At 39.8% G+C, this 10912-nt stretch overlaps 1 long non-coding RNA gene across 1 annotated transcript; it reads left to right on the top strand.

The window, feature by feature from the left end:
* Positions 1-684: 684 nt before the first annotated feature.
* Positions 685-8249, top strand: LOC122465535. The gene is made up of 3 exons (XR_006290452.1): positions 685-813; positions 1374-1430; positions 7306-8249. It is a non-coding gene; the product is annotated as an uncharacterized LOC122465535 (long non-coding RNA).
* The last annotated feature ends 2663 nt before the right edge of the window (positions 8250-10912 follow it).

Genomic DNA, 10912 nt, shown 5'->3' with positions numbered 1-10912 from the left:
GGTACATATTTTCTGTGAAGGAACTAAGTTTGTCTGTATAAAATGACTTGATGCTCTTAGGGCATTTTCTTCAAGGATCTGTGCTCCTCAAGCATACTAGCAAACAAGTGGGAAAGAACTATAATAATATCTGACATTTTTGTTGTGGTTTTCATATCTTAGGTTCTGAGTGCTTTACAAATGAGAGGCCAGATCTACAGTGCAGCATCTACTCCCTTTGCAATTTAAGTCAATTGGACCTCAGAATCCAGAGATCTTGCAGGATTGAATGCCAACATTGTGTATGCAAATCACTTCATTACAATGAAAATAGGAATAGATTTTTCTCCCAGCAGTTAAGGAGTTTCTTTTTATTTCTTCCATCAATGGAGTCAGATAATTCCCTTTTGGGGGAAAAACAAAAAGGTTCTGAAGATTCCCTTAACATATCCACAGATCATGTGATAGATATTATAAACACATGCAATATTACCTTTATATTAACAGTATTAACTTTATAAATGTTATCTGTACCTCTGTGAACAAGGAATTCTATACTGGCTTCTTGAGCTCCATCCAGGAACTAAAATCAGTAGGGGGTAATTACTGCAGACCTGGAACAGATAACTCCAGAGAAGTCCTGGCACCTGGGGAGGATTGCATATATTCGTTCAGACCAGGTTCAAGAGGCCCAGGAGACAAAGAAAGAGCTTGTGATCAAAGGGCCAGCTCAAACTGACATGAGGTTATAAACAAAAGGGCAAGCACTGCAGGAAGGGTTTGAAGGACTTTAAACCCTACCAGATTCCATATGTAGAAGACGGGTGACTTCTGGTAAGTTTAGCATGCGTGTAGACCTTTTATTGTTTTATGATGTTTTCTCTCTAATGCTTATTTCTTAAAAATAAATGTGCTTTGGTTTTTGAAGGCTGGCTGCTCTCTGGTAACACTGTCATACCTCCTAAGAGAAAACAAAACTGCAGGAGCTGAGCTAAGGTCAGACTGCTGTGAAAATCACAGTGAATTGTGGGGGATGAGGCAGAAGCCCAAATTCCTCATCTGGAGGGAGAGGAACACAGTTCCCTGCCATAGAGATGTGGCGGCTAACGGTCTGAGACCTAAGGGGCATCCCTTGTGCACACCACAGAGGGTTAAGAGGTACAGTTACCCTGAAATTGTGTCAGATCTCAGGGCCATTTAGTGCAGAAGTGCTTTGCTGCTGTGCTCTTTCCTGGTCCCCTACAGTTCTCCTTATATTTTGGCACTGTTGGGAAATCCAGTTATACTAGGGGTGTGGTATTTATTTAAAATGTAATTCATCAAGCTAGTCTCTTACTCAGCTATTGAAATATACAGGAATGTTGGATTCTAATGTCAGTTTGGGCATTTATCAGTTACAGGAATCAGTTGCAGGCATCTGAAAATGACTCGGATATTACTTTAAAACAACAGTAAGTATTTATTATGTTTGTGCCATTTTCTACCACCTTTCCTATATGTATCACAATATGATTTATCAGAATTGGTATGTCTGCATATTCTGTGAAATATTATAACATACCAGACAACAAAGAGGTGGCAGTCTAATGATCTTAATATTCTACATTGCAGTTGGCTAGCTCTGTGATCCTATACCCACATATTCAGGAAGTTGTGCCCATAGATAGGAATAGGTGTAGGAATTACCAGTAGAACCAAATGCAGAATGTTAAAAATGACCCATAAACTTTCAGATTCTTCTGCCAAGGCATATAACTAGTACAAAAAATGGCACCAAAATACTTTATTGTAATGACACACACTGTAACAAGGAGTTGGGGGAGGAAGGTATAAATCTCAGTCATTATTTTGACAACTTCAGAGTCATAATCTTTTGCTTGCCTTCAGATGTTGTAGGATAGAATTAAAAGATTATAATGAAGTTGTCATATAAATTAGTTAATTTTATATTATTTTTGCATTAAGCCTTCAATTCTTGTTACTAGAATTGAATGTGTGTTGTATTTTCTCCACTCATTTCAATTTTAAGACTGTCATGCAAATGGCTTACATTGAAGAATGAGAACTGATTTTCATTCTTTCTTGTTCTCATCTTCATTCCTATGACAAAAATCATCAGCAAAGCAGAAAACAGTACAGATGTAATCCATTCTAATGTCACAAGTAATCCATTCTATTGTCACAAATCATAAAATGAAAATAATAAGGTAACAATTTATGTTTATGACATGCCTAAATTACTCATGAGAATAACTACATTTTGTATCATTTCAAATTCCTGTATGAATCTCAGAATGATTTTAAAGTAATTCATGTGCAAAACATTGTAACAGGAATACGAAATAGTAGCTAACTATTCCATTTGGGAATATTCAGAGCTGGAAATATTAGGGCCTCCACAGATATTACATGTCTGGTTGGTATCTGGCAGGGTATCATAAAGTATGTGGAAAATTTTGAAGAGCATTAATTTTATTAAATAAGAGCCCTCATAACAAAATCCTTGCAAGTGTGCAGGAACATCCCTCTGAAATACATAGGCCCCGGGGCGCAAGTAAGGCGGTACGGGCAGGTACGGCATACCGGTAAAAAGTGGCCGCCTGTACTGGCTGGTACCGCTGACTTTAAAGTGCTGCCGTGACCCTGCTTAAAGCATGGCCGCGGCAGCGCTTTAACATCCCTGCCCCTTTTGCCCCCCCCGGGCCGCTGACGGGGGGGTAAAAGGAGCAGCTACCCCAGGGCCAGCGATTTAAAAGGACCTGGGGCCCAGCCCCAAGCCTTTTAAATCGCCGCTGGAGCTCTGGGCAGTGCGGGCGGGCTGGCTAGGGGATGCTGACCCCCCCCCCCCAGCCCTGCCTCTTCCGCCCAAGGCCCCACCCCTTTGTGGGGAGGCAAAGCTGCCCCGCCCCATACTGGTAAGAGAGGAATTTTACTTTCACCCCTGCATAGGTCCAAACATATACATGTCAAACTTAATATAAACATATGCCAACTAGAGATTGCTAAGTACAGTAAAGCTACTTAATCACTCCTGTCTTCGCTCACCTTAAAGTGGAATTTATTGAAAACAAATATCCCATGTGATATTTAGGCCACACAACTAAGCACTCATAATTTAAGAAATAACAAAGTTAAGGAAATGCATGCCTCAGGATGAGCATGCATTATGATAATATTTAGTTACACAGTGACATATTTTTCAACTAACATCATATTATATCTTTTCCCCTTTATACTTTCCAATGGCACTTCTTAGAAATGGTGAAGTTCATGACACAGAGAGCTCCACCCCTTTCATACCCTGCCCCACCTCCAAAATCATGGAAGCTACTCAGTAGTGCTCCAAATGAAGAGCTTTTGAATGTCCCCAGGGAGGGTTGGGGAGAGATAATGCTGTGTAGCAAGCATTTCCATCTCTTTTTAATTTTTTTTTATATATATATATACACACAGACATGCACAAACTCCCTCTACTTGTGGTAATAGAGGTCATTCCGAGTTTTATGAAAACAAAATGAGTAGATTTGTGTGCTTATTCTTGATTAGATCATTCACACTTCAAGCAATTAACTGCTACTCCTTCACTTATAGTATATACTATTTCATTAGTTATTGTTTGACGGTGAACTCAGACTACCAGAGCTACTGTGTGTTTATAAACTTGTGAAATAATTTTCTTGTCTAGCCTGTATGTTATCTCTATCTCTGTATCTTCTTTTTGTGTTATAGTGGAACATATCGGGTAAGGCTGGCCTTGCTTGTCACTTTTATTAAGCACAATTATTTTTATGACAATTGGATACCTTGAGTGGTGGTAAGGGGTGAAAGTAAGTCTAGGGACTTACCGGTACGGGGCTGGGCTGGGGCTGGCTCTGGCCCCCGGAAGGGGCGGGGCCTAGGGCAGAAGGGGCGGGGCTGGGGGAGGTCAGAGCCAGCCCTGGCCCACCCAGTACCGGCAAGTGCCTCCTTCCCCCTCCCCGGGGTAACAGCGGCAGCCGGGGGCTCTAGCAGCAGTTTAAAGGGCCCTGGGTGGTAGCGGCAGCAGGAGTCCTGGGCCCTTTAAATCGTCCCCGGAGCCCCACCGCCGCTTCCCCAGGGCTCCGGCCGCCACTACTGCACCGGGCCCTTTAAATCATCCCCGGAGCCTGCCAGAGGCCTGGGGAAGCGACGGCGGGGCTCCAGGGATGATTTAAAGGGCCCAGGGCTCAGCCGTTGCTACTGCCCCGGGCCCTTTAAATCTCCGCCCCAGCCCCGCCGCCACTACCCCAGGGCTCCAGCAGCGGGGCTCTGGCAGCAATTTAAAGGGCCGGAAGCTGCAGCCACTACTGGGAGCCACAGGCCCTTTAAATTGCGCCTGGGGAAGCTGATCCACACCAGTACGGCACACCGGCATGCCATACCGGGGCGTACCGGCTTACTTCCACCTCTGACCTTGATAGATATTTTATATGAATAGTGTCTGCCAATATGATTTTATGTTAAAATATATATCAGTTTCAGGGCTGCTAATTTTATTGCTGTACTTTAACGTGTAATACATAACTTTAAATACCAATTTTCTAGAGTCTCCTGATTGTCACTAGTAATTACAATTTGCTAACTTTCTCCCAGGTTAAGGATAATTCTTTAATTTGTGTGTGTGTGTGGGGTGGTGTTCAGCGTGGTAATGATTGTCAATCTGGCAATGAGAAGCTAAAGCAATGAAGATAGGAGAAAGGGAGTATTGCCATTGACTTCAGCGGAGCCAGGATTTCAGCCTTCTGCCTTATTCCTCTCCCATTCTGGCTTTCCCCTGATCTTCATTTTTGTGGTGGAGACTTTTTTGCATTTTTGGTCACATGGGAAAACTATGTATGCATCATCTTACTGGCCTGCTTTAGGTCTCTGATATCCCATGAACATCAGCAAGGTTGGTGGAGTCCTAAAACCAGGTCCTGGTAATTTATACCATGTCAGGAATCTCATCAGTAGTCAGGTAGCAGATGATATTTAATAAACTTTATAGTGTGTATAATTTGGCTATATTAACATTGTAAAAGTAGTCTTCTTATCTGGAATTTCTTCCCTTTCTTCTGCTACATTCAACTTAAATTGTGATTCTACCTTTTTTTTTACTCTGTAGAGATGGCATTCAGGGCTTTTATATTTATTGTTCTCCATGACCTCATATAGAGTCTCTGTTCAATTTATTATTTATAAAGATTAGATCTAAGATCTTCCTACCCTTACAGATTCAGCCAGGAATTTGAAAACTGAAGCTGTGTTTTTTTTTTTTTTTTTTTTTTCTGGCTTATGCATCACTGATCATGAAGATTCTGCCTTCAGTTAACAATAATTCTGTTAAAACAGAAATAGAATTCACTTCACTTCCTTAGAACTCTGTTAGCTCTGCAGTGCTAACACAAAGTAGAAGTAGTAGCCATTTATTTTAGTTAGTAAATTAATCAGGTATGATTCTGAATGCACCTGGGTAGCAAATCAGAGTAAGGAGGTGTCATGTTTTATAATAGAACTGAGCTTTAATGCTGAACAAATGCTAGTTTTTACTTGTTTACCTCAGTTTGTATGTCTATCCATTATAAGTATTTTCAAGTGCCCACTGCCAAAACATCTACGATGTGTACAGACACGCACATTTGAGATGAATTGAGAATTGTGACTTTTGTAATAAATAATACTTTGAATTCATACTTTTTCTTATTCATAGAGCCCTGTTGTTCATATTACAAACAAATATTTGAAGATCTCTAAATTACAATATGTAATATTTAGTCAAGACTATTCAGAAAGCTATAGTAAATTAGAATCTCCTGTTTTGTTAGTGAACTGTTACTATTCCCCTCTTGTTGTTTTATGACTAATACAGGTATCCTTGATTATCTGACTACCCCAGATATGTATTCCCTGATTGAATTTTGGCACAGAAACTCTATAGATTGAGTGGATGAAATATACCACATGATGTCATCTTATTTGCCTGAATTTCATTATTGTATCGCTGATGCTTTGTTGAAATCAGAGTTGTTATGATTTTTGAACAAAATTTTTTTTCCAGTTATGGTAAAACAGAACAACAAAACGAACAAAAACCAGAATACACCTTGAAATTTAACAGCAGAATGGGTTGTTCATTGAATACTTGAAAGTCCATGACAGGAATGTAAAGAAAATATGAAGAATTTTAGCCTGCTACTATTTCTTAATAGTGATTTTCCACACACTGTCTTATTTGCAATATATTGTAGCACTATGTATGCTTTGACAGGTAAGGGATTTAAACCATAAATGAAATGTGCTATGGCTCAGTGTAAAAGCTCAAATGGTCAGATAAACGAGCTAATTATTCTAACGGTTAAAAAGCCATGTTTTATATCTTTACCAATCACTTTGTCGGCAATATATAACTAATGGAACTATATGTCAGGAGTAAGGGCCCACAGCTAGACTGCTTACCTGCTAGCTCAACCTGCAGGCAGTCTAATGAGTGCAGCTGGACCTTAGTTGAGTTGTCTGATTGGCCCAACCACCTGACTGGCTGAAGGGATCAGCAGATCTGCTCTTAATACCAGCAACAGCATTAGGGCCCTGTGTGTTTAAAGCATTTGCCTGCACCTGTGTTTGCTCCTGCTGTGTTCCAGTCCTGTTCCAAACTCACTCCTGCCTTGGATCCAGCCCTGCTCCTGCCTTCCCTGAATCCCGGTAACCTGGTTCTGATCCTTGGATCAGGTTCCTGGCTCTGACTCTGGGTCTGGTTCACTTTTGTTTCCTTCCTTGGAATACCTGCTCTGACCAGTAGGCAATATTGCCACATCCTTGTACCTAACAGTATTACAATTTACACTAGCTGAGGCTCTGCTCCTGAAATTTTGCAGACTCCATCAGCAGGTTGTCCTGAAATTACAATTTTAAATTTCAAATACTATGTTAATGAAATAGAAGTGGATTATTAACTATATCAATGGAGCCTATTTTGTCTGATATTCTGATCATTGTTCTTTTGGCAAGTACAGCACATCCCTTAACAGTAGAGATGGGCCTGAGCCACAGCTCTAGCTCTGAGCTCCTGGTCTGGGTCTGTATAATAGTTTATTCAAATCTACCTTTACAACAGCCTCAGTCTCAACATCCCCAAAGATTGGGAAAGTTTGGCTCCTGATTTCAACCTCCAAGTTCAAGATTGTTTGGATTCTGCGGTTCAGTTGTGCCCTTTAGGCAGACAGGTCTGATCCAAACATCATATCTCTAGCATCCACATACAATTTTATAGACATTAACTAATGTTCCTCATAACACCACTGTATGCTGAAGTTGTTTTCCATTTGACAGATGAGGAAAACCTGAGGAAAAGAAGTGTGTAAGAGACTTAAAGCCAAAGGGGGAGTCATTTCTTTGCTCCAGCCACATCCCTGACAAAGGCATAGGCTTCTTGGTGTACATGCGTTGTGTCCAGACTGCAATATATGTTAGATCAACACCACCGAGAACTAGGTCCCCGGCTGCCTCATCTTTCCCATTGCTATATCAAGACTAGCAACTATAGAACAAAGCTTATACTCATTCACTTTTAGGTAAGTGTGTTTGGCAGGAAACAAATTAGGATTGGAATATTGAGGGCAGCCTTGCTTTAAAGAAACTTAAACAATTGAATACCCTTTCTTTGGTTTGACAAACATCTGGGTGACTGAATTCATAGTCCTTTTTCTGTCACCAGAGAATAAGTGTCCATGTGTGAATAGGCTCATTTTGATTTACTTTATCATAGCTCATTTACATAGCTCGTTTTGATTTATTTTGTCAGTAGGGCTTCTTGATGAAATTACTACCTTGCTTTATACATCTGGGCATCCATTATTGCTTATATTGTATTTATTTATGCATGAACAGCAGACAAAGTTTTACTGTGGAATTACAGTGACATCAAAGAGAAGGTGAACTGGCATTAACATTATTGGGACATGATTGTTACACAGCATGTACATTACATTATAGTAGCCGTATTGATAGTACAGTCACTATACATTATGATAACACTTGCAGTCATATTGCTGTTAAAAATGTAGTATATTGCCATTATGCTGAAAATAAAATCTGGTCAAAACTCCAAAGCATACTCCAAAACAATGAACAAAAAAAGAACTTCCTAATTTACTAATCAGTGAGCAGCAATATAGAAACTATAGTCCCTTAATACCACACTAATGGGCAACCTTAAGAAAATCTAGATAAATAATTTTAAATGCAAAATGTACACTAAATCAATGCCATGGTTGTAGTTTAAAAAGCACAAAAGTCAATATGTGCTTCCCGCAATAAATAGAATTGTATTCCTCTATATGGCATCATATTTATTGCCAGATATGGTGAGTGTAATCCAATGTACAAATGACACCATGACTTAAAATATCTTGGTGAGGGAAGGGGGCTGCATGAGTAAAATCTTGGCTATAACAGTTCATTAGAATTATGTTTCTGCATTTGGGGTAGGGGGATTTGAAAAAAAAACAAGAAAAGGAAGTAGCAGAGAAGTTGGAACTCTTACAACAAGAGTCTGTTGAAAGCCTCTGTCATAAATATAAAGGGAATGGTAACCACATTTCTGTATACAGTGCTATAAAATCCCTCCTGGCCAGAGGCAAAACTCTTTCATTTGTAAAGGGTTAAGAAGCTAAGATAACCTTGCTGGCACCTGACCAAAATGACCAATACGGAGACAAGATAATTTCAAATTGAGACGGGGCGGGGGAACAAAGGGTCTGTCTGTCTGTGTGATGCTTTTCCCGGGAACAGATCAGGAATGCAATCTCAGAAACTCTGTTAAATTAGTAAGTAATCTAGCTAGAAATGCATTAGATTTCCTTTTATTTAATGACTGATAAAATACACTGTGCTGAATGGAATGTATATTCCTGTTTTTGTACCTTTTTGTAATTTTAAGGTTTTGCCTAGAGTGATTCTCTGTGTTTTGAATCTGATTACCCTGTAAGGTATTTACCATCCTGATTTTACAGAGGTGATTTTTACCTTTTCTTTAATTAAAATTCTTCTTTTAAGAACCTGATTGCTTTTTCATTGTTCTTAAGATCCAAGGGTTTGGGTCTGTGTTCACCTGTACAAATTGGTGAAGATTCTTATCAAGCCTTTCCCAGGCAAGAGGGTGTAGGGCTTGGGGGGGATATTTTGGGGGAAGACGTCTTCAAGTGGGCTCTTTCCCTGTTCTTTGTTTAAAACGCTTGGTGGTGGCAGCATAGGGTTCAAGGACAAGGCAAAGTTTGTACCTTGGGGAAGTTTTTAACCTAAGCTGTTAAGAATAAGCTTAGGGGGTCTTTCATGCAGGTCCCCACATCTGTACCTTAGAGTTCAGAGTGGGGAAGGAACCTTGACAGCCTCTCTTACCATTTTAATGATAGCACCCACCATAAAGACTCTAGAAGTAAACAGGCTTCTAAAGTCTGCAATGTTTTAACTATAGAAGGTCAAGTAGCATTCACTAAATCAAAAATGATATTTTTCTTTCTAGTTGACTTTGCAACAGAGTAATGATGAACCAGTCCCAGTATTTTCAGATCAATTCATCATTCAAAAGTATTCAGTAAATTCAAGCAAACAAATCAGTTTGTAGATTATATACAAAACATCCACTTTTGGTATTAAAACTGCCCCCCCCACCAGACTCTTGTGGGCTGGACACTATATCAAACTGAATACACATAATCAAATGCATATGATCAGTGTAGAATGTGTTTTTGACTGAATCATACAGACTGGCATAGAAGTTTTGCAGTTTTGGAAATACTGAAAGCTCTGTTTTATTCTGAGCTGTGACTCTGTAGAAACGACACTGTGGGAAGGGCAGTGTCCTGGGGTTTCCATGTTCAATGTAGTGCAATGATTTCTACCTCAAGCTTACTCAGTTTGCAAGTAAAAAGAGGTTTCTTTCTGTTTTTTAACTGTGTGCCCAATAGATACACCCAGGCTCTGACAGTCAAATTTGATTCTTTCCATCTCTTGTCTCATCGCAAGTAATAGAGCCTTTGCAGGCCAAAGTATGCCATTAGCAACATCTAAACATCATTGTGTTCAGATTATGCCCTCAGTGACACCTGTCAACTGCATTAGCCATCAGTGTAGTTGGAAAAAGTGTTGCTGAAAGCATAATCAGGAGACGGTGGTGTTGTGCAGGTGTCTCTATAGGCATAACTGGGCCCGCAGAGCCTCTCATGCTGGTGATGCTGCATGAGATGGAAAGAATCCAATTTGACTGTCAGATTCCAGAGTCATTTTGTGACTGTTAGAAAACGCAAGTTTTACTTGCAAATTGAACAACCCTCATAGTAAAATCTCTAGATTGTAAATGTGGTGAATGCTCTCGTGAGCTACATAGAAATTAATGAGTTTCACTAAATATGAGCCTTAATGATGTTAATTACCTACCTGACAATGTTATATTTAATTTCCTGTGACATCCTTAAATGAAATGTTTTACAGGAAGTGCAAGTAACATTATGGGCCTAGTTTTTGAATCCATTCTGGTTTTTTTGAATTGGTCTAACTGTGTAAGGCTCCTGGCAAGCCATTTCACCTGACACTGACAATTTCCTTGAGTATGAGGAAATCTCACGGGTGGTGTATTTTACCCCAGAATTTGACATTTCTGCATGTACCCCAGAATTTGACAGTACTGCAGTCAGCAATTTTGTATGTTCAGCCACTGCCAGCTGAAAACCAAACATTGGAAGCTAGGAAAATCTTAGGCCTTTGTGAGACAAGATCAGACAGCTGCATACTTGCAGTTTAATCAGAATGAGAGGATGGGACAGAAAGTTAACAAGCATGGAAGAAAGTGAGTGAATAGTAACCTTGGTTTTAAGTGCCCCTGACATATTGTTGTTATGACTAGAAATCTTTTGATAAGAGATAATGAGTATTTTTGCTG

The sequence above is a fragment of the Chelonia mydas genome, chromosome 4 (genome assembly GCF_015237465.2).
Source record: "Chelonia mydas isolate rCheMyd1 chromosome 4, rCheMyd1.pri.v2, whole genome shotgun sequence".
Taxonomy (NCBI): Eukaryota; Metazoa; Chordata; order Testudines; family Cheloniidae; genus Chelonia; species Chelonia mydas.
The sequence above is the reverse complement of the archived record's forward strand: the minus strand, read 5'-3'. Positions and strand labels throughout refer to the sequence as shown.